General features: G+C 37.7%; 1 protein-coding gene across 2 annotated transcripts in view; it reads right to left on the bottom strand.

Annotated features, from left to right (window-relative positions):
* Positions 1 to 24592, bottom strand: part of CDC42SE2 (CDC42 small effector 2) — an 83482-nt gene that overhangs the window by 47777 nt on the left and 11113 nt on the right. For both annotated transcript variants that reach the window (XM_083884356.1, XM_083884357.1), the window contains exon 3: positions 20785 to 20849. The gene's annotated coding sequence lies outside the window, so the exon portion shown is untranslated. The remainder of the gene's footprint in view (positions 1 to 20784; positions 20850 to 24592) is intronic.

The following is a 24592-nucleotide window of genomic DNA, read 5'->3' on the forward strand; positions in this document are numbered from 1 at the left end:
GTAATTATTTAGTTCAAGGCCAGACAGCTTTTGCTGCTTAACTCCTTTTAGCTTGCAGTTAGTCATGTTCCTACACAACAACTTCTGCCTTCGAATGTGTTCTTATCATAATTCACAGATTAAAGACCAATTTATCAACTAAGAAATCAAAAACCATATTCTGGAAAGGTGGAAAAAAGAAGAAGATTAAGAAGGCAATGAGACTAGATCTGCCTGTGGTTAAATACACTATGCCTACAGAAGAGGTAGGTGCTTACTGTCTGAGACACGATTTCATGATAATCACTGTGCTACACTTCATCCACATCCCACAATGGCACCTCAGACAAGTGTGTCTGCATGTGAGGGAGCTGACTTGCACAAGAAGAGCAGTGTTAGCCACACCAGGCAGAATTCTGGAGCACACTACAGAAAGTAAGTCTGGACCAGCTGCTACAGCTCCCATGGACAGACATGATCCATACTGGCCAAATCTAAGAGCATGACCCCTCCCAAAATGCCTCCCTGGCCCTCACACATTCTTGTACCTCAACCCCTCCATGGCCATCTCTGTAAGGTTGACATCCAGAGCTAAATCTAATTGTTTTTAAGATGTGCTAACAGCAAAGCATAGTCATGGCACACAGCCTAGCTAAAAATCAGTCAAACAAGTGTTTTTTTCTCCTGAAAAAATGCAGAGTATTGCTATCCAGCACAAAGAAATCAGAGCTGCATCATGTCAAAACTAAAAAAACTATTTCCATAAAATGTAACAACAACCAAAAAACCAGGGACATAAGAGATTTTGTGTTTGGCCTAAGTAAATGCTTTACAATAGCACTGTGCTCATAAATGGCTTCTATTCTAAAATATTGAGTTACTTATCAATAGCTACAACGCAGCACAAACAAGCTCAGAACATATTGCCAAGTCAAATACCTTGTATGACACCTGTCTGTCAATTTCACAGAAAGACACTGTTGCTCTGAAGGGAAACAGAGGTGCCTAAGCTGAGCATAGATGCATACTTCTCATTTAGTTGCTGAGAGCTAGAAAGTCCTCTCCTAAAAGAGTATTTTTAATCACTGTGAACAATGAAAAGACCAGTACAGTGTTTTCACCAATAAATAAAAAATCAAAGTTACATTACAAAGGATAAACATGAGATCACGTTATCTAGCTTATTTACCAAACATAGAAGGTTCGTATTTGCATGGTCATGCTTTCATATGAAAGATGGAAGTATAAAACACAACTTTAATTGGAAAAATAATTATTATGTCCAAAACACAAAGGATATTGTTGATATAAGTGGGTTATTACTTTCTACAGCAGGTTTGCAAAACAGCACTTTCATACTCTTGATACCCAGACTTCAGGCCCCCCTTACTACTCTAATACAGACTTAACCAATTTATCCATTAAATCAAGTTAAGTAGTACAGAGGACAAAACAGAAAGCTATTACCAAAAAAAAAAAAAAATTAAAAAAGGGGCTTTTTTCTAAATTGTGCAACAGTCTCAGTAGGCAAGTAGTGGAAGTTTCAGCACATTATTCATTGATATATGCTATTACCAACCAACCAACCAACCAACAAACAAAACAAAAACAACCCCAAAAAACGACAACAACAACAACAAACAAAACAAAACAAAAAAAAAACCACACCCAACTTTGAGAAATAGTACCAAGCAGGTAAGCAGCCTATAGTTTTTTTTTTTCCCTGAACTGTATATATTCCCAGCATTCTAACACAGGCATGATTCATCATCTTAGATCTAGTGACTTCTTTGATCTTTGAAGCATTGACATTTGTGATGTCAATTTTGAGATCGGATTGTCACAGCAAAGGCTGGTAGTTACTGTAAAAAAAGCCCCATAATTTCTAGTATTTAACAGGAATTAGTTTAACTGCTAAAACCAACCAAACAAATAAACAGGAGGCTCATGGCAGGTATAGGCTTTCATGAAGTCTCCTCACCTCTTCCTCTTTATACCTGTGGGAAACTAAGGCATGCAACAACTGTATTTTAAGACAGTCAAGGACATTCACAGTCAACTTTGTTCTAAGTACACACATTTCCACCATTTTAAGGATTGCAGTGTGCATCTTCTCACAGAGGTGGGGCATTGAAACTGCTCACAGATGCTAAAGACAGAGACCCTTTCAACACACTAGTAAATATCTACTAGTTTTTGAAATTCTGTATGTTAATCTTTTACAATTTTATGAACAGACATAACAAAAGTAAAACATGTTATCTTTTCTTAGAAAGCAACAGAAGCCTCAGCAAAAGTTTTTCTGTACTCTGCTCACAGAACTCTGCAGTTCATTGGATAGTATGCCTTGAAAAAACCACACTGAATATGCCGTGCTGATTACTTTAATCTGTGATGGATTTAAAAGGAACTCTACACATCTGCCTTGGTATCTGTTTTCATTGCATTCTAGCAATACAATTATAAAGACATATGCAGATAATTTCATGACAAAACCGTATTATTTTTAAAGGTGATTGTTTCAGCTACACAGTTTTACTGCTCAGAACAAACATAACAAGTGGTCCTCTGCATGTCTGGTAGCAACACATGTTGCTCCTCAACATAATTTTAAGAGAAGACCAGGTTTAATCCTTCTTTAAGTGGAAAGACTGACTGAAGTCAGGATATATAATGTGAATATACTGCAGTGACTGCAGTGTGCAAGTAAACAACTTCTCTACCAGAAAGGCAAAATTACAGTATCCACACGGTGAGTGAAGAGTATATACTTGCCAAGTTTTATGTACTCTTAGGAGTGTCATTCTGCTTATGGCAATCTTGTGTATTTATAAAAACTCTGCAGTATCCTCAGCAGGTCTCTGACAAAACTCACTGTACCACGTAACAAACCCCTAATGGATACAGCGAGTCTGGTCTTTAGGTAACACTAATAAAACACACACACAGTTGTTAGGAGTTATCAACATTCATTTGCCAGGTACACACCAAGCAAAACGTGAAAGCAGATTTGTTGTCTTTGCCACTAATAGGCAACAATACTATAAGGGCTATACTAAAGGGCTATAATGGCAACAGATAACATTTCATTTCTCTCTATTAACACAAGGGTTTGTGCAAGTCACTAGAATTTTGTATTCTATTTTGAAAGAATTCTCATATGACATAAAAAGATTTTTAAATGCCTCATTTTTTTTCTCAAGATACAGACTTTATACTTATAGCTTGAGATAACAAATAAGAGTCAAAAACCTTGTAAGTGAGACAACTTGCAGAAGAAAAACAGGTTAAAAAAACAAAACACAGTTTGGAAAGAAACCTCAGTTGCTAATGCTGACCTACTGAAGTTAGTACAAAAAAACTAGTAACATCCTGTTTTCTGATGGATATATTTGCTAGAACTGCATTTCTTTGCATAATTGCTCTTTCCCAAGTATTATTAAGTTGAAAGTATATTTTAAAACAACAAATAAATGCATAGTTAAGTCATTGGTTGATTAGTGGCCATTAATATGTTTGTACTGCTTTGTATTTATCCTGACTGAACTTTCAGTCTTCTTTTGTTTGTTTGGGGCTTTTCTTTTATTTTGTAAACTAAGAAGCAGAAAAACCCTCCCTGAAGTTTGCAACTTCACTGTGTAGATAAATGCTAGATTAATTAAAGGTAGCCTCCTTTGGAATTTCTAGTTACAAACAGAAACAGTGATAAATGGACAGGTGTGCTTCCCATCTGAAAAGGCCTCCAGAACACCATTAACAAACACTTTATACAAAGAGGTATTAAAGTAATCATTTAAGATCTTGAACCTCTAGTCCATTGTATAATTTATTTTTTAAATGCCATTTGAAGAAAACAAATGATGCAGCATCCATTAGTGCCCTTAGAAAGTTATTCTGATTATTAAGCCATCTAAGTCTGAAAAATATGCCCCTTCATTTCCTTACAGTTCACGAGCACTTTCTCATCCTGCCCCGTGTTCCCTTAATGTTTCCCCCATCTTTCTCAAAGAACATTTTCTCTACCTGCTCACTTGTAAAAAGGCAAGATACAGGAAGAAGTACAAATAAGCAACTGGAAAGTCTGGAAAGTATGCATGTTGGGGAACTAGTGCATCACTAGCCTTTTACTATTATTTTCATTATGAATGACATTCCAAGCAAAGACATACAACACATGGTTTTCTTTTAAAACAAATAAACTAAAGATTTGTAGTAATTTGCCCTATTTCACAATTTACCTTGACATTTTTGCCATGGATGCATTCCATATGTTTTGAGTTTTAAAAAAATTAGTAACTATTCTGTTGTTCTTGTCTATGTATCTGGCTTCTGTAGGATGATTGAACTGGTACAGCTCAAATCTCAAAGAAATTAAGATACTAGAGTGACAGAGGACACAGAACTTGGGAAAAGTGAAGTCCAAACTACTAGGCATATTCCTCAAGATACTTAAACTAGTATGCTGCTGTTAAGGCTGAAACTGATGTTAGAATTCTGCACAACTTTTATCTTTCTGCTGCTATTTCAAACAAAAAAACAATCACTCTCAAGGTGTGTCAAGCTACACAATTCTCAGTCTCTGGTGCTTTTCCTTTTGTGCTGTCTCTGTTCTTCCTGTTCTGCACTATGAAGCAGGCATGTTAAATCCTGGGGACAGTAGGGGTAGGAGCAATAAGTTGGAAAACAAAATAGAAAGAACAAGCCAAGTAGCCTCTTCATGCTGTGTTCACTTCTTTATGCAGTGACGGTGAAAAACGGCCTTTGAAAGAGAACTAGGTTCTTCTTGCTACAGAGTCCTTTTATGTTCCTACAGCTTCTGTTAATAGAGGAACCTGTGCTTTTGCTTTCTGCTTCTGCTCTGTGTTGTCGAGGTCTCTACACTAGCCCAGCACAGTCTTCAGACATTTCTCTTACTTACTTCTTGCTTTCTCTTCCTTCTCAAGAGTATCTGTACTTCTCTCCTCCACTGAACACACATGACAAGGAGAAATGATCCACTAAATATTAAATTCTGTACTGGTCAAAATAGTATCTACTTACAGCAGATGTTATCAGCATGAAATGAAATCTTATTGCTGTAAGATGGCAAATCAATTAAGTTACATTCTTTTCCCCATTGTGGGGATTTCAATTTGGCCATCATGTTACCTGTCAATATTTGCTTATCCACGCTGAATGAACACTTCCAAGTACAAAGACCTAGATCTGGAGAATTTGTTTGGTAGGGAGGAAAGGGAAGGAATGAGATTATTTGTAAGAAAACATACTTGAAAACAGTATCAGCAACTGTGATACATACAGGCACACTGTATCTAAGCAATCTCTCTTGCATTATTTTAGTTAGCTACCTGCTTGCCAACAGGTAAGGAAGGCAAATGAAATGCACACATAACATACCTCCCTCTAGTTCCCAACCTTCTGACCTAGGCAGAAACCCGAAGTGAAGCCTAAAAAATAAACAACACTTTGCCACAGTATTTCTCATGCCAAAACAATCACAAGGCATGGAGTACTTCTGCTGATAACTTGAAAAGTCCTGAATAACAAGTGTGAAGTATAATACTTGTGCTGCCTCACTATGAAAAGAATGCTGCTTCCACACAGAGTAAGAATCTCAATAAATATAAGCATGAAGACTCAAGTGTTTCTCACATAATTCAAAACCATCTACCCACTTGAAACAGGGAAGTACAAGTTCCTTCACCAAAGATAAATTACAGATTTTTCAGATAGCCAACACAACACACAGTTTTTTGTAACATACATGACAAAGTCATAAGGAAAATGGCAGGGATGACTATTGCAGCTCTTTGTACCAGGAAGGACTGCCAGGTTTCTTCAAGACCCAAACCAGCCACAGACAGCACAGTAAATTACAAGGCTTAGCTCCTGATGGACTTCAAAATCTGATGCTTTAAAGTTTATGCCTAGAGAATAAACATTTTTCCAGAACCTTATACACTACTTTCACCATCTGGTATCTTATTCTACTCTTCTGACAGGTAAACTTAATTAATCAGTTATTTCTCTTGGCGCTTACCTAGTTCCTTAGAACCACAAGGTAAATATTCGGAAGCACCATCCTGGCTCCAAGTGTTATGGATAAACAAGTCATACCATAAGAATTTCCTAATATACAAATCCATTACTTGTACTGTTACTGCCATGGTCAGCACACACTTCCCCTTCAAAACACAGACGTGGTCTCATTTAACACAGGAGAACTTGTCCTATGCCCTCACCGCAGCAATGTAGAGATAGAAACCACTGCCTAGTACAACAGCTTCATTTTTTCTCAATAACTACTGTGGCAAATGACCACAAAACAGGCATTAGACAAGTTTTGAAAAGACAAAAAAAAGCCCAAACTAGAATACTGCCTTTTATAAAAGAGGTACAATGAGAGATTTTTTGACTTTGAGAGAAGATGCACTATTTTCTTTAGTTCTATGGAGACACTTTCCCCTATCTCCAGTTGCCTTGAACTCCTAAGAAGCTTTGCAGACACTTTTGAAAAAGACATTGTAATATCTTTGAAATATACGATTGATGTTTACAACTGGTAAATATCCTCATATTGACATTCACAAACTGCAATTTGCTTTAGAACTCTGTCTGTACACTACAGAACTGCTGTGAAACTCCATTATCACGATAAGTTAAGCTGTAAAATTCAGTGGAAGCCTCTCCATGACAGAAAAAAAGAAAGCTGTTTCCTGCCTTCACACTTGTCTTAATTCTGTCTGGTTTTGTTTGTTTGGAGTTACTTACTAACATAACAGTATTTCATTTGTATAATCCTTCCCAGTGAAAGATCTGTTGCTAAGTTATTAGTTTTGCTGGAAGGTGCAATCAAATCTGCATGTGTAATTTTCAGTAAATAAACTCAAATCAAAGAAGCAACTACTTTGACTAAAAGCTGCATGGTGACAATTCAATTTACCATAAAAAGTTTCTCTGTTTTGAACAAGGTCCTATCTCCCTCAATGTCACACAACTGTTCATTTTTTCTTCTCTGTATGTGGGTGGGGTGGGAGACATTTCACTTGTATCTGCTGACAAAGATTTGCTCTGTATATTTGGAAACAAAAACCCACAAACCACACACCAATTCCTTTGTTGGGTGGGATAACAGTTTTTATCTGAAAGCGTAAGGTGTAAGGAGTATGCATGTCGATAAAAATTGCCCTTGAACATGTTTTTCCTTCTCAAATAAAGGAAAAGGACTGTTAAAGATGGTGTCAAACTTTAAATCTGTAGCTTTGATTTCCTTGGCAACTTCTGAAAAGAGCATAAGATGTAATTACTAAATTAAGTTTTTAAGTACAGTCTCAAATTCTCTCCCAACCCAAAATATTTCCCTCATTTTTCTTACCCCTCACAAAAAAAAAAAAATACAGAGAATTCTACAATTTGAGTATCAAGATGTCTCCAAATATTTTAACACTTGACCTTTCCCTTTGCACTTCACAGCAAGTAAATAAAAATACCTAAATATAAGGAACATGTTCTCCTTAGCTTTCACCTTCAGTGCTCAGGTTGAGAAGCAGAAAAAAGGGAAGCCGAAGAAATTAGAAGCTCATTCATTCTACCATCAAGCTTCATTAAATCTTGCTTGAACAGTTTAACATGATGATAGCTTTTCACCCAGCTCCTGTGCAGGACAATAGTGCCTGTGTAGCACAGCCAGTGACAGTGAATGTGGTCCTGGACTTGCAGCTGCCTCAGGTCAGCAGAAAACATCCAGGAATAACCACATCGGCTGCTCCATTTGCTCTGGGCTGTGACTTACCATAAGCTTGTAGAACAAATATTACAGACTGCATCGAGGGTGTATGCAAGTGTAAGGGAGAACAAAGATAGATCCGTACATAAGTTGTTATCAAATGTCTATTGCATTTGTCAAAAGACTGGAAAACTAAAACTGGAGAACAGAAGACTGGAGAACTAAAATAGCCAAAATTTCCTCGTTACAGTAACTAGATGAGCATCGTGCAGTCAGTGACAGCACTTTCACTGGCAAGATGCACTTGCTTCCTAACTGGATTTGATTTCCCCTTTTTCTCTGAAGAAAGGAGTGATGGCTCACATGCAAGATCCAGCACGCAGGCCAGATATGGTTGTGGTCCTTTCACACGGAATAATCAGTCACTGCCCCAAAGCCCTCTTTGTCTGCCACTCAGACACAGATCATTTGGTTTAAGGTATTCATTATTCAGTCTCTCCCTTGAACAAACGCCCCCTCTCTCTCCCAGACATGCAGCCCAAACTGTGGCTTGTGAATCCCTATCCACAGCTAAGTAATTATTGAAGCCTATCGTATTCTCATCAGTGGAGTTATCATCCACTCATTCACGGAACTTCCCATGGAAAGAGATCAGACTGCTGCACCTTAAAAATAAAATATTTAACATCGGTTTCTCTAGAAAACATCTGTCACAATAAGCATAACCACTTTAGAAGCATCAATGCAAAGAACCTTTTAAATTAGTACACTTTAAAAAATAAATTCCTTTCCTAAACCATTGCATCTTAAAGGATTTTCTGCACTTACATTACAAAAATCAGCTCAAACTGACTTCTTTCGTGCTCTTTAACCAGTGACAATGAACTGCCAGCACCGTACCAAGCAACACTATGAATTCTTCAGAAAATGCACTATCAACACTCTCAAAAGGAACAAAGACACTGGCAAGTCTTAAGTCATTGATTTATCCATGTACTAAAAGATACATGGATATATTTCAGCCTAAGGATCAAAATCAAAACAAAAAAATATATATATCCCTAGGAAGAATAACAGGCACACAGGTTCACCTAAATACTATGTTACCCATTCAATTTGCTCATCCTTAACCCCCCAGCCATCCTGTGCTGGGAAGCTGCCCTCATTCTTTTCCCTAAGCCTGTGTTGCTAGGGTTGCAGCTGCACAGCTCACTGCTGTTGAAGCACATGTCTCTAGAGAGGGGCACAAAGGGTTTCATTATCTGCTCCTCCCAGCCGCCAGATAAGAGCACGCCCCCCTCTCTCCCCGGCAGAAAGCAGGCAGGCCAGCCCTCGCCAGACGTGACCACGGGCATGAGGAGCAGCAGAAGGCAAGTGCCCTGGCTCAGCGACCTGTCATCACCAGCCTGCTCCCCTCCAGGGATGCACTGCAGAAGCTGCTTATTTATGATCCAGTCTTCACTCATGACTCGATGGGGAGCTCACACTGCAGTTCAACTTAAGAACTACTGAAACGAGACCTCTCTTTTTAAAATTAGCGACAACAGTCTAATAAACCCAGTCTTCCAGAAAGAGCTCTGTTTATGAGATGTGGCCTTCTCTGGGGCATACAGACTGAAGACAGAAAATAGAAAAGGACTCAATGACCAAATCAGCATACTGTGCTGTAGTCTAAAGCACTGTTCACTGCATTCACACTGAAGAACCTTCCCATGGTTTAATTTAAATCTTTATTGGCATTAAGAGCTAGATTCATTCTGTACACTTGTGAAGGAGAGGGCTATAGACAGTGTTTCCATTCAGAAAATGTAGCTAAATAAATAAAATCAGAAATATTTAAGAATTAATTATTTCTTGGACAGGTTTTGGAATCTTCTTGCTTGTAAATGCCAGAATAAATAAAGAAGTTATTTAGCATTTCTGGTGTCAGAAGAAAGAAAACAATTAAAATTAATTGCTTTCATTTTGGATTTCTCATTCTCAGGGCAAAAATTCACTGCTGAAAAGTAGAAAATTGTTAGAGAAGAGAAAGACATTAACGCTTCATGAGAACCCTGAGTATCAACACACAGTAATTCATAAAACAAGTTTTTGTGGCTATGTACCGGTAAGAAGTTTACAATGGAAAAAGAATATTTATTTCATGTACATCTCACACATACACTTTAATTAAGTGATTATCAGTTCTACATTAACAGCAGGGCTTAAATAGAGTACAACAGCATTCCCACACAGAGTCTCAGACAATCACACAGCAGAAGGTGGAAAGGAAATCACAGTTTATCTATGCCTTTACTAAAGGCCAGACTAGCTTTTCCCTTAATGTCATCAAATCAGTAGTCCTGTACCTGAAGGTCTGTTTGCTTACAACAGTGGACAGTGGAGGAAGCATCTAGGATCTGTGCCAGCTCTGAAGAAACCAAGTCTCCATAGAAGGCAATATGAATTACATTGTTTCCTGCCTGTGAGATTACCAGACCACGCTGGCAAGGCTGCGCACTCCTGAACAGCCAGGGGATGATGCCTTCCAGATACACTCCAAAACCAAAAGGCTAGTAGTACTTGTGCCATGATCTGACAATAGTGACTTGGGACTGAAAGGGCCATAGGCAGAAGCATGCTGTTTTAACTCTGCGTTAACAAAGGACTGCCCAGTCTAGTCCATGGTAACTTTCTGAGAAACAGGCTAGATCTTCCCTCTCGTGTTTCCCCTTGGTAGTTTTACCGACGTCTTAGAGCCTCATGATTATTTCTGAAGGGCACAAAGAAAGCAGAGTTGAGCAAACCTAACTTCCTTTAATGAAATAAAAGTTCACATTTAAAAAAACCCAGCATATTTACAATTAACTGTCTCAGTTCCATGTAAAGCACCTAATCCCAAAGAATACAACTGATGATATTCAAGGACTCTGAGTGAAATACTTCTAGTACAACAAAAGGTTTCTTTTTTCCTTAACCTACAATTGTGGGCTTTTTTCCATCATGTGAATATATCATAAATATTTAAAGCGGGACCAAATTAAGATCAAGAAACAGGGTACAGGTACCACTGTTTACTTGTAATACTATGTATTTTTCAGTATTTACTTCCATCTGTTATTTCACCTAGCCTATCTCATATCTCTTTCTCCCCCTCCTGTTGCATAGCTCTGTAACTGGGATGACAGAACAACTGTAGAAAGAACTTCAATTTCTATGTTAAAGACATACCTCAGCTCGAGTCCAAGAAAAAAAACCAACAAAACCACCAAAAACAACACATGTATTTTACATTAGGCAGCCCACAAGGCAGAAGCAGCTAGAAAAATAAAAAGGGATAAGAGAGGAACAGTAGAATAACACACAGTGATACTGAAATAAGTGCACTTCTTGAACATGCAATGTAGTGAATAATGCTGACACCTGTCAAAAGAGAGTGAATCTTCTTTTTATGTCACTAATACATTATTGAGTCTGAAAATAACCAGCAGGTGTGTATATTTTTATATAGCTAGACAGATATCTCAAGCATTTCAACTGCTCTAGTGAGATGTGCACAAACCTATCACTCTCAAAAAAGAAAGCTAATTTAACTCATTTCGTAATATACTGATATCCCAGAGAGCTGCAAACTTTAGACAGGGCTGGTAACACCAGTAGTAACAGTCAGTGCATAGTGGTCATCAACTTTGACTAATACAGTACTGTTATTTTAAAGGAAAAAGGCACAGTGCTTAGGATTTTTGCAAAAACTCTGAAAACAATAGTCTAAAATACATTTTTTCACTTTTTGATTAATATCCTATTTTACTGTATTATTGAAAATGCAGTTTATGAAAAATTAAATATTCTTTAAGTGTACCAATACTAAGAGCACAGTCTTTTAGAAGCTTTTCTGAGAAGTTATTGCTCTTAATTTGTCAAGTGATGGACTTAACTGTGTTATTAAACACACCCTCAGAACATCAAAAGCTTCTGCAAAACAAGCTATTATTTCTGGATATATGTGAATTTTGCTTCTAGAGAATTCTCAGCTATTTGAAAAAAAAAAAAAAAAAGGCAGTGAAACAAACAAAAAAACCACTTCCACACTGGAGCTCAACTTGAACTACCAAATTAGCAATAGCTGCAGTGCTACTCTACTGTAAAGCTTCCGGTGAGTAAATGCTACGTGACTTCTCTAAACACATAGGGAAATGAAAGTATATCAACCTCTAGACACTGGAAAAAGCACATGCTTCTGTAACAGTTTGTTTTGGGACATACAACAGAGATTCTGCTACAAAACTTTACACTGGGGAATTAGATGTCTATTTACAAGGGGTTACTAGTCACAGCAAACCAATATACAGGACAAATATACAGGTTAACAAAGAATATCCGTGAGTCTCCAATACTAACTTAAAGACCCCTTCTAGCTCAAACCATTCTGTCTTTTACAACACATACCAACTCCCCTTCCCATAAATGGCTCTACAGTTAGTATTTGAAGAGCTATCAACTCTTTCCTGGGCTTTAAAAACAAATAGTTACAGTCTTTCTCCTGTAGCACCCACCAAAAAGGACTTCAGAATCACAGAATATGTAGGTTGGAAGAGACCTTCAAGATCATCGAGTCTTAACACCTCAACTAGGTCATGGTATCAAGTGCCACATCCAGTTTCCTTTTAAACACATCCAGGGATGGTGGCTCCACCACCTCCCTGGGCAAACTATTCCAGTATTTAATCACTCTTTCTGTGAAAAACTTCTTCCTAATATCCAACCTGTATTTCCCTTGACGCAGCTTAAGATTGTGTCCTCTCCTTCTGTCAGTTGCTGCCTGGAGAAAGAGACCAACCCCCAGTTGTCTACAACTACCCTTCAGGAAGTTGCAGAATGATAAGGTCACCTCTGAGTCTCCTTTTCTCCAGGCTAAACAACCCCAGCTCCCTCAGTCATTCTTCATATGGCTTGTTTTCCAATCCCTTCACCAGCTTTGTTGCCCTTCTCTGGACACGTTCAAGCATCTCAAGGTCCTTCCTAAACTGAGGGCCCAGACTGGACTCAGCACTTGAGGTGTGGCCTCACCAGTGCCGAGTACAGGGGAAGAATGACCTCCCTGCTCCTGCTGGCCACACCATTCCTGATACAGGCCAGGATGCCATTGGCCCTCCTGGCCACCTGGGCACACTGCTGGCTCATGTTCAGCTGCTGACCAGAACCCCCACATCCCTTTCCTCCTGGGCAGCCACACAGTCCCCAGCTTATAACGCTGCAGGGGGTTATTGTGGCCAAAGTGCAGGACTCGACACGTGGATTCATTAAACTTCATTTTGTTGGACTCTGCCCATCAACCCAACTGTTCCAGATCTCTCTGCAGAGCCCTCCTATCTTCCAGGTGGTCAACACATGCTCCCAGCTTTGTGTCATCTGCAAATTTACTAATGAAAGAGTCAATACCCTCATCCATGTCATCAACGAAAATATTGAACAGAGCTGGTCCCAGCACAGAGCCCTGAGGAACGCCACTGGTGACTGGCCCCCAGCTGGATGCAGCACCATTCACCACCACTCTCTGTAACACCATCCCCATCAGCCTTCAAATTCTGGATCAAACTAACAGAATCACCACAGTGGAACCAACCACTACAGCTGTTCTGAGATACAAGCAGCAGAAAGGAAGAAGCAGAAAGGTAACAAGAAGGGTTAGTGCTATAGTGGAGGTAACAGGAAAGGCTGGTGTTCTAATGGGGGAAAGAGATGAAGAGGAGAAGTAAGGCAGAGCATAGCAGAGAAACTACACTTATGAATCAGGTCTGAAGTTTGCATATGATATAAAATAACTGGGTGGAAGATTTGTTTGGTTTTAAACAAAAAATCTAAGAATGGGAAGTAAAAGCACAACAGATAATCTATTACATTAAAAAGCTTTGCTGAAATGTATCTATTCACAGGCAAAGATAGTCGCAGGAGATAGGGAGGAGCTAGATGGAGAGCAAAAAAACAGGGTACAGAAACAAAGGAACCATTGTATTTATGAGAGAGCATCTGTAGGCAAAATCATTCTTTAGACAGGGTTATCTGAAGGTAAATAATTTTTTTACAATGAGTAGTGTTTCTCTTTCACAGCAATTTGGTTAACAATGAGAAATTTCAGCAGACTTCCAAGGATTTGTTTTCATTATAGCAAATCAAGTACTAACACCTATATACAAACTAGTCTGGGGATCTGCACTTTAAAATCAGTGGGGACCAGAGATTCATGTCACTGTGTGGCTTTTCATTTACTTGTTAAATCACAGTCCGTTACAAGGCAGAAAACATTCAATACAGCAATCTCTTGTGGTTTCTCAAGTTAGAGCCCTTATATTAGAAACATCTCAAAACTCAGAAAGTCAGGTTGCTAGACTGTCAGAAGTGCCAAGTATCCAGCAGTTTCCACTCAACGCCTGAGAGATTTTTTGAGATGCAGGTGCTACTCAATTACAGATTTAGCTTGCTGCTTTACAAATCAAATTATTCCTCTGGCGCTCCTGCCTCCCAGGAATTAATTAATTAATTACAATGCTTCTCTGTGCCTCCCACCCCTCTTCTGCCTAAGGTTTTTTATACATATACGTATATGCTATAGCAAGTAACTATCACCTGTGTAGTCTTCTTTAAGAGGAGACATTTCACGCTTCCTCCTTACCATAGTAAAAGCATCTTTCCCACAATTCTAGCACTAACTTGAATACACTACTCTTAAAAAGGGAGCTAGGGTAGCCTTACTATTCTCATTTTTTACTTCACTCATATTAACTAAAAAAGCAAACAAAAACCCACTGAAGCTACTGCTGAAACTCCCCACTACTTTCCTGCCTGAGAAAATTCAAAAGCAGCATTCCCCTTCTGCCTGTCAAAGGGATTTAAAGAAGTTACAGCTTGAGGCCATCCACTCTTACAGGTCTTCCAACTGTGCACCAACAAGTGAATGTGCCCAGGATGTTCAAATGCAGTTCAGCCTCTGAAAGCGACTCATACTTAAGGTCCAACATGACTGACAGTGTAACTGTTGACAAATACTTGAAATGAAGTCTAATAAACCAGCCCCAAACGGAAGGTCAGTCATGCATAATACAGTCAGAGAGAGGCAGATCTATTATGCAACAGGAATAATGGAAATACTGGCCTACTTACCCTTCCTCCCCAATTTGCTCAGTAACAGAAAACATTCCTGGTAGGATTAATAACTGGGAATGAAGAAAGACTAGAAGGATTAAAGACTGATATACATTTCAATGAAGAGAAAGACTGAGAGACAAGACACATTTCTTTTGAATTGCCTTGGTCAAAAGAAGAAATTGGATTCTTGAAGAATCTATAGCTACTAATTCATGCTAAAGGGGGCAGGAGCAGCAAGATACGGCTTCACTACTTTTTTTTTTAATTACATAACTAAGTGGTGTCTCGTGATAAGCATAATATGACTTGAATTAAGCATATTCCAAGAAACTGGATCAGTGTCTCCTGGACATAAGGCAGTACCCAAACAGCCCAGTCAAACAATTCTAGATATAAGCAGACATGCAAACTAGGTCTCTGTGAAATAACAAAAAGGAAGCAAGAAGTCTGTAAAATCTGCACATCCAAAGCAAAACATTTTTCAAGACAGTATTCTGAATCTATGTGCCAAAACTCTGAACAAGTGCATATTGGAACACATCACTCCTTCAAGGGACACAGGCACTTTAAAAAAAGCACTTTAAAGTGCTTTTCCTAATAAATGAGTATGCAGTAACCTGCACATAATGCTAACAAAGCTAGACTATAATCCATTCAACACCCTTCAGTGTGCTGTACCAACTGCTCTCTCGAAAGACAACCTCCAAGACTATTCTGTGTGGCAAAGATAGATTTAAAAATTAAATTCTGCCATTAGTACAAGACTTGAACAGTCTTGTTCTTTCCTTCTTTGTACTAGATCATTCATATGGGACAGAATAGGATCTTTTTCTTCCCTTTCACGAAAATGGACAGCTGCATGATTAGAAGCTCCACCCACAATTCAAGAACATTTAGATATGTTAACAGAACAAATACATCTTCCCGCTTGTGTTCACTTTCAGCCAGCTCTTAGATTTCACAGGAGCTTTTCTCTGCCTCTGAGCTACCTAACTTACTAGGTTTTCAGTATTTCAAGTAACTTCGTGCTGCAGGAGTCCTTAATTATTTCATTCCTACAGCAGTCTAATCTGACTGTGTTAACATCCAATGCATTGTCTGACAGCTCTAGAGAATGGACAGCATAGCACATACAAATCTGATGTACAGAAGAAAAACAGTAAGCACTAAGCATAGCAAGGACTATTAACACTCAGCCCAGGCTCTCCCAGGAAACAGGATGTCGATGTTCAAGTACACACCCATGACTTTTGTCCTTGGCATTCTCTCTGCAGAGAGGACATTATCTCAAACATTAAGTATTGAATGGACTTTAGGGCATTTTCTGTGGAGATGTCGCTATTCAAGGTGGAAAAAGCCAGAATTATACTCTTATGCTTCTTGGCTTTGTGTCATAACTACAAAATGGCAGATTTTTTTCCAGTATAAAATCACATATTTAAAAAAAAATGGTTGCAAAGTACAGTGTAAGAGGGCAGGAAACAGGTTTTTCAGAAAGTCTTATTTCCCACATAAGATTAGCCAATTTAAGAAAAAGATTATAACATATGACTTCCAGAAAGGAAAAAAAAAAAGTCTTATACAAGAGAAATACTCAATCTGTAATATAAAGTAGAGTCTTTAGCAAATTAGAAGTCTAATTATAAAACTCCAAAAATGAAAGACCTCTCAAGTGTATATTCAGAATTTCAAATTACAGAAACTGGACATCATGCAGGCATATTTCCCAGCATAATTCCTTTGTGCATCTTGTGCTTTCCTTTACTTCCCCATTACAGCACAGAGGGAGATAAGCCAGTTTAAGCGTATAATTTAGACATCAGCCAGTATTCCAAACACTCTTTTCTGTCCTACTTTTTGTTTACTATTCTCTTCATACGGACAGGTATAATGACATTTGGCTTCCATGACTGCAATTCTCTTATTAACAGACTTTAATTCCTAGCTTTGATCTGTTTTATGGCTTCCAATGCCACAAAGCTTCGGAGAATTTGTGCTTCATGTTCCACATAATGTGAAAAATGAGAACAAAAGGACTGTGGACATTCACATTAATATAGTTCAGCTGGATCAGCTGTGTTGTTCTGCCTTGAAATGCAAATAAAATGTTTCAGGGAAATAAACTAAACTATTTCTGAACACTTACGTGAGACGCTGGATCAGCCACATAATTCATAGTGCACCCCAGTGATTTGACCCAATTTTAACAATGAAGGAAGTGGAGGACAGTCAGATAGAAATACAGATGGTACAAGAGTCAGCAGTAATGAAATGTGTTGCACAAATGGGCATCTGAAACGGAGTAATAGAAGGAAAGTTTTCTACCTGTGTTACTTTAGTTATTCTACAGGATTAATATGATGATACAAGCTCAGAAGTTAAAAGTAGTTAAGCTGCACTGAAAAACAAAAGTCCTTCATGAAACAAAATGCTGAAATACAATATCTTATGTCTTAGGCGAGTTTTTTTCCTTTGCCCTTAAAGTAAAAACCACTGAATTAAATTTCAATTACATAAACAAACTAAAATTTCTCTTTATGGCATTGCTTCAAATTAATGAACCAATTATTTAACTGAAAATTAGAATCATAGAGAATTAATGAAAGTGTGGTGGATGAAGTCTAAACATTTCCTTGTGCAAGAAACTAAAATCTTGCAGAGAAAAGCCAGCCCATGAATCAAATTTGAAAATAAATGCTAGAAAAGCAAGGAAACATAAAAGAAATAATTGAGACCTTGAAGATGTGTGGTTTTTCTATGGTGGCACTAAGATGTGCACACAACATATGAACAGTCCACCAACATTTTTAGGGTATGACTTCTGGATGCAAAGAGTAATGCAGGAACATTGCACCAGCTTTTAGTGCCAGACATGAAGGCTTCCTTGCCAAACTTAAATAATTTACAGTTTTGACACTATCCTTACAAGAGAGAAGTTTTTTTTCCATCTTTTCCCTCACCCCAGTATTTTAGAATTTTGGTGAATTACCAATATGAGAATGGAAAAATTGAGAAAAACATATTTTTGGGTTTGTCTTTTTTTGTTTTGATTTTTTGGGGTTTTTTTTTTTGTTTTTAAAAAGTTTTCTCTAAACAGTTGGCAAGTGGATATTTAAGAGTACCACGAGGCCAGATGAGGAATATACTAACTATGAAGAAGAGCCACAAGCCTAAATGCTTCTACTTTATATGACTGGAAGTACATCCACAAAGCACATGGTCAGAGTCATGCGACAAAAAACCCTGGCATGTGAACAAAGATGCAAGTCCACCCACACAACTGCAGTGAGGAAGTGAAAGGAAAAGTTGCAGGGTTCTAGGAAAAGAGGCAGCAGGAAATGGCACTAGAGCACCGTCCATCACTATCTTATAGTCTTTCAATTCCTGAACCACAAAAACTTAAGATAAATGAAGAAAAATACTAGGATCTAAGGCCTTTTTTTTTTTTAATCTGGAGTAGTCCACATCATAAGGTGTTTATGGAGATTTTACTGTCACCAACTTCATAGCTGCCAGTAAGGCAAGTCAGGAAGGCTGTACTTCCTGATCTATGATTGAAGATTCCTGCAGGCACTCCTGGAGCTCGTAGAGAAAGGCCTGCCAACAGGTTGGAAACATCCATCACACTTCACTTGTTTCTGGCACAAGAATGAAATACACATTTTTCAACTGTGGAGTTCTCTTTGCTTCCTGTCTGCTCCTGCTCCAGTGGGGATCACCACTCACTGAACCACTGCTCCAGAAGTTGTTTCTTCCCCTCTTGCCTTCCTGCACCGATTGTCATCCATCCCTGTGCCCTTCTGCTGCAGCTGACAGTACAGCCCTTGCTCGCAGTACATCCTTTACTTCCCTCTGGTTTTAAATACTGCTCTTCTTTTCCTCCGAGTCTTAAGACTCAGAGGCTAAGATGATGTCTATTTGAGACTCTCTCCTCAAATAGACATCATCATCACCTTTTACCTGCTTTCATCACACCTACACATGCTACCCAACCCCTGCCTTCCTTCTTCCCCTTTCCATCCACACTCACTGGACATGATTTTTCTGGTTGTGAATTTTTATGGGGTTGGCAGTTCTTAAAACTAAAAATTACCTTAGGGTTAAGGCTACTTACTATGACTGGGCTACTATTTCTCTCTCTCCTCCCTTTCCTGACAGAGTCGGAAGGAAGGAGATTCCCCATCTGCACAGCCCATTCTCATTCTGCAATAAAACATTTTTTCACATGGTGGGCATATGAAACACCTGGGAAAACCCTGGAGTTCCAGCAGGAAGCAGCAAGCTAGGGGAGGAGCTGCAGGGTCAGCAACAGAGTGCAGCTCCTGCTCCCAGCATGGGATGCCATCTACATTTCAGTTTCTCATGCTAATAATACAATCGCCTTTCTATCACATGCTTCTCCAAGGTAAATTCTTGTGCAAACTTTCTTCCCCAGACTCTCTGGCAGACACATTTTACAAATAATAGTGAAATGAGAGCTCAAAAGATCAGGTGATAATGGAGAGGAAGTGCACAACATGAAGGATAAGCCCAAACATGTCTGATATCATGAGTCATATCGAAAACACTCCAGAGTTGTCAAAGGCGCATGGGGGAAAGGAGATAGAAAGAATAAAACAGAAAGTGTAACACTAACCAATATTTTAAAATGTAAAATATAATTTTGCCAGTATTTAAACAAGATTCAACGTACTTTGAGTATTTTTGGGGTAAAGCATCATTTTTTACTGCTGCTTGAATTTACATAGCACCTGAATGGTGATCGGAAGCAGAGAGTTAGGTAAAATAGAAAGATACTTAGTTCCTGAAAAAGAAATTGACAAGGAAGCCTGCAAAACACTATATGAAGAATTTTTGCAATGTGTTCCACAAGTTACATCTCCTTCTGAGGAAAGTGTGTAAGAGATTTTTATGTACATTTCCTAAGGTACTGATATCCAACAGAATCCTTTTCCACAAAGTTTATTTGGATCTTTAGAAAGTAAAATATGAAAACAGTAAATAAAAATACTAAAGGAGAACTACAAGCTTCTAAAATTAAAACTGCTGTGTAGAACTGAGCTCATAAGAAATCAGCAATAGTTTCAGAGTTTAACTGTTCCACTGGTATTCATGTAATATTCATGTCATCCACAGCAACTAACCCTACATAAATGTGCTACAATCAATGACTGAAGTCAAATAGGAATAGATCTATCTGGGAATTTTGGTGGAGGTAAATTTAGGTAATTAAAACCACTGGGCATTCCTACACATTACTTAACACTGCACGAAAACACATGTACTTGAAGGAAAAACTAGAAAGTAGTGAATTAAAGTTGGATGGATCCTTAAAATTAGACCAAACCAAGACAAACAACACGGTATTATATGCAGTTGCAAAATAAATTACTAAAGCCATGGAAGTTATTACACAAAGAACAGCAAAAGAATTTTGTCATCTTATATAAGAATTAGGTGTTGGAGATCTATTTAGAGGCCTTAGTTGAAACAAAGGAAGTGAAATGTGAAACAGATGTAATTAGCAAATCCATCAAAAATTTTCATTGATAAGAAAATTGAGAAAAGAAATTGAAGTGTATGTGACTGCACATACCATGAATATCAGAGTCTATTGGGGCAACAAGACAACGCTGTCAAAAATAGTTTGTTAAATTTATTGAGCAATAAAAAATACCTGGACCTCCTATTATATTAGATATGAACATTAATGTATTTTTATTATGAGTACAAAGAACACTTGAATATCGTAAGTCTGTTGAACTTCTTATCAGGGGCTTATCAGGAGATGCTTAAAGTTTACAAAAGGTGCCCTGAAACCACATTCAATCTTAGTAAGGTTAAAATCTCTATCATACTTCGATGGTTTTGGTACCACAATGAATATTTATAGATCTGTCATTCATATTTGCATCAACATTTAAAGTGAAAAAGAAACTGAAAGTATTGCTTACCTGAATTTCCCAACTTCTGTTACTTTCTTTAAGCAGCAAGTTATTCAGTGAAGATATCCCCAAAACTAGAGAGTAAGGAGAAACAGAAATAGCATTAAATTACTATCTGTTACCTAATCCAAACTATTCACAGTAAAGAGCAATGTAACTTCATGGTTCCAGGGGAAAAAAAAAAATTACCAAGAGGGAGAGTCAGGTGTTCCTCCAAGGCTTCTCCTTTAGGAAGCACCACAAATGTCAGAGTGATTGAGCTACTTCCACTTCCAAATGACTTCAGGGATTACAGACTACCTTGTTTACAGCAGCGCTGAAAGGAACTCTCACTCACGTGTTCACTCTCAGGCCCTCTTAATTCTTATATCCCAGAATGTTTACACACTGTTTAAAATATACAAATAATTTATATATATCTACATGCATTTGACATGAGTTAAATGAACTAAATAAGGAAGATGGGTACAAAAGCAGTACCTAGTTGGTTTTGGCTACTTCCTTTGCTAGGGTCAGACTTTTATATTAGCTGTGGTGTGTGGGAATTGTATGTATATTCCAACACTATTTTTGCAAGATTAGCTGAGTAATCTTTCTTAGTGATCAGATTTAAAGTTCAGGGAATAATGTTTTGTACTAGCTCCCAATAAAAATGTGTAACTTGGCAGTTAAATACTATTAAGTGTGTGAGGTTTAGCGAACAAGTTTGTTATTGAATCACGTCCCTGACACCTGTTACAGAGTGCAGCAGTTCTCAGTAAAAGGAAGGATGGATTACAAGTACTGCAGGCAATAACAGAAACACATTCATAAGAGCTGGCTCTGACTGACAAGAAGAATCACTGCTACACGAAGTAGCAGCAGAATATTTAGTGTTGTTAAACTTCTATTCAAAAAAATTCAACAAACCAGAACACCCTGGTATTCATAGAGCCTCCACCTGCAATGACAGTCATGACATGACAGCATTGATATATCAGAACTGGGTTTCAAAACAGACATAAGACTTGAGGAAAGCCGAAAATACCAATCAATCTAGTTCACACTTCAAATGTGCATATAAAAATAAGGTAAATGTGGTAGCAAATGAAATTTTGTACATGACCTATGTCAGGGCAATATTTTGCAGATTTATTAAAATAACCAAAATAAACCAAAAAAGAGTAAAAAAAAAAAAAAAAAAAAAAAACCCAGACAAAAAGTTCCACCTCCTTAGTACACTTGAGATCTCCAATGTTTTAACCTTCACGTTATATGGCGAGGCATTTGCTTGCTGACTTTTACTGGGGGCTTTTTTCTCATATCTGAGCCCTTCCTTGCTCACAAACTAGGCAACCAAGTCTTCTCTTTCTCCTCAGACTGACATAAGACAGATTTTAAAAGTAAAATAAATGGGTTTTTATCTTTACATGGTTTTAAGAAAAGACTGTCAGAAAAAATATGAACTAGAAAAAAGGGCTAAGGCAGACGAGAGCAGGTAAAACAGACTATAAATGCAGAAAAATGGTAAATGAAAAGAAAAATGTTGTGAAGGAAAAGGGGTACACCTGTCTGCATAATATTTAATGCAAAGAGGTATGAAAGCAAATAAAATCCTTAAAGTCAGAAAGGCAAGCATGTTTTTTTAGAGCAGATGTCAATTTTATAACAGAACTGTCACTGAAAGTTAACGATCTTTTAGTTAAAAACTTTGTGGACAATATCTGATACATAGATAGGAGAAACAACTAATTTAGCTGCAGTTAAACATAGACCTCTTCACTGGAACGCAACGCAACAAAGCAAAGTGGAGAAAGAGTCTTATTTTCACTGAGAGAAAACTGCATTATGAGAAATTAGCAAAAAGAATGCATTAGCACACATAACATTCCAAGCATGTAGAGACCAATTCTGTATAAACAATTTAAATATGTAATAACATTTATACAAATGAGGTAACAGTAAACATAAGAATATATTGGATTATATGTATATTTACAATCTCTAAGCCAAATGTCTTCCTCCATCCCTCTCCTTAAAGAAAAATAGACTTCATGACTTTCCTAAACTTCAGCATTACAAATCTATGGTGATGCTGAATGACCAGCAGGACAGAATAAGGAAAGCCATCCTTGTACAATAACATCTTAAAAAGGCAGTCATAAATGAGATGATCTGGACCAGTGGTTTAAAGTCATCGTGCCACAGATATTTAGAAACCCAGATGTATGAAGCCTGTGGACTAAACCTAATGGACAATTTAATTTAAAAAATAATTTCTATAAATGGTAGACTTTTGGCTTGCAAGGCTATTAAATGACAGCGGAGCGGAAAAAGTAGTTGTTTGCAGGTACTGCCAAGGCACACTACTAATCAAGCTGTGCCAACTTTCTATGAACTCTGAACAGCTTACTGCAGACTTGTCCACATCACATTCATTTAAAAAGCCAGCTATAACAAGCATTTACCTAAGTGGTATCATTTGTGTGAGAATTTGAAGCTGTATGCTTGTCTGAAGCTTTGTTTTCAAGCCTACGTTTCTAAATAATAATTACATTACTGATTTAACCAGTTACAAGAAATCACTAATGTTGCCACATTAACAGGTGATTTCATTGTCATCCTGATATTATCTGCTCAGATGATTTCTTATTTTACTTAGCCCATCCCAGCTTGCAAGTCACATTAGCCTTCTATGAGGAGTTCACTATAAAACCTGTGTGTGAAAACAAAGATGACAAAAACCAAATCCATAGGGTAAATGAGACACGGGTTCCCTTAGAAAAGTGAAACATTTCTATTAGTACAGTACTCCTATTAAAAAGAGACACATTATCTTAGAGAATCTCAATGCCAAAGAAGTTTATTTTAGCGAAACAGCTATAAAAGCACCAAAGAATTGAGAAAAATAATACTATTATTCCTAAGTATCAAATTCAGAGAGTAAAATCATGAGTGCAGCTCCGTAACATTTTCTAGGATGTTTTCTAATTACACAAAACAGGTTGAAATTGGATACAGAACTTGAAAACACTACACATGTACAGTGTAAACTTTAAAAATGTATTCATACCATAAAGAAAAATTTTTCTAAGCAAAAAGCCCAGGAATTTACAATACATGAACAGTTAAATAGCCTGCAAACATTCAGTTCTGTCCATTGGAAGAAATAAAACCAGTGAACCTCAGCAATTTCACTGTTTTATCCATTAGAATATAAAAATCTAAAGTTCGCATTGGATTTCACTGTCTTCATTAGAACTTCATCATCCTTTTGAAGCTCTTAAAAACCAAAATGGAAAAAGTACCAATGATTAATCTTGCACCTAAGTCACTTTTATCTCCGTAGACATATACCTTATATACACACAGATTTACAAATCTCCTTCTATTCTAGCCAAAGGCAAAGTCACATACATACAGAAAATTAGACACCCCATAGACTATATTTTATTATTTCACTATGAAGCTTGTAACTGACACTGCAATAATTACACAGAACCATAATGAATGGAGTCAGTGAAATGCCAGTGAGCTCAGAGGTGCTCGTATTTGGCACCAAAAGAGCTCTAAGTTATATACCTTTAAAGATAAGTTGAAAAAATTGTGAAGGTTTGTTTTAGGTTCTCTCACTCCTATCAGAGGGATATAAATTTCAAAATTAAGAGTTCCCTAGAGGATGAACTAGAGATGGAACTTACACTTAAGATATGTCTTTAGGAGAAAGACACAGTTTCTTTAGGAGAAAGATACTTCTATTCACCAACTTAGCCTACAGAAGGACTTGGGACAGTAGCCTACTTCAACTTACCTCTGAATGCCTTTTCCTCATTTCAAA

This window comes from Zosterops lateralis (assembly GCF_965231275.1).
Source record: "Zosterops lateralis genome assembly, chromosome: Z".
Lineage (NCBI taxonomy): Eukaryota > Metazoa > Chordata > Aves > Passeriformes > Zosteropidae > Zosterops > Zosterops lateralis.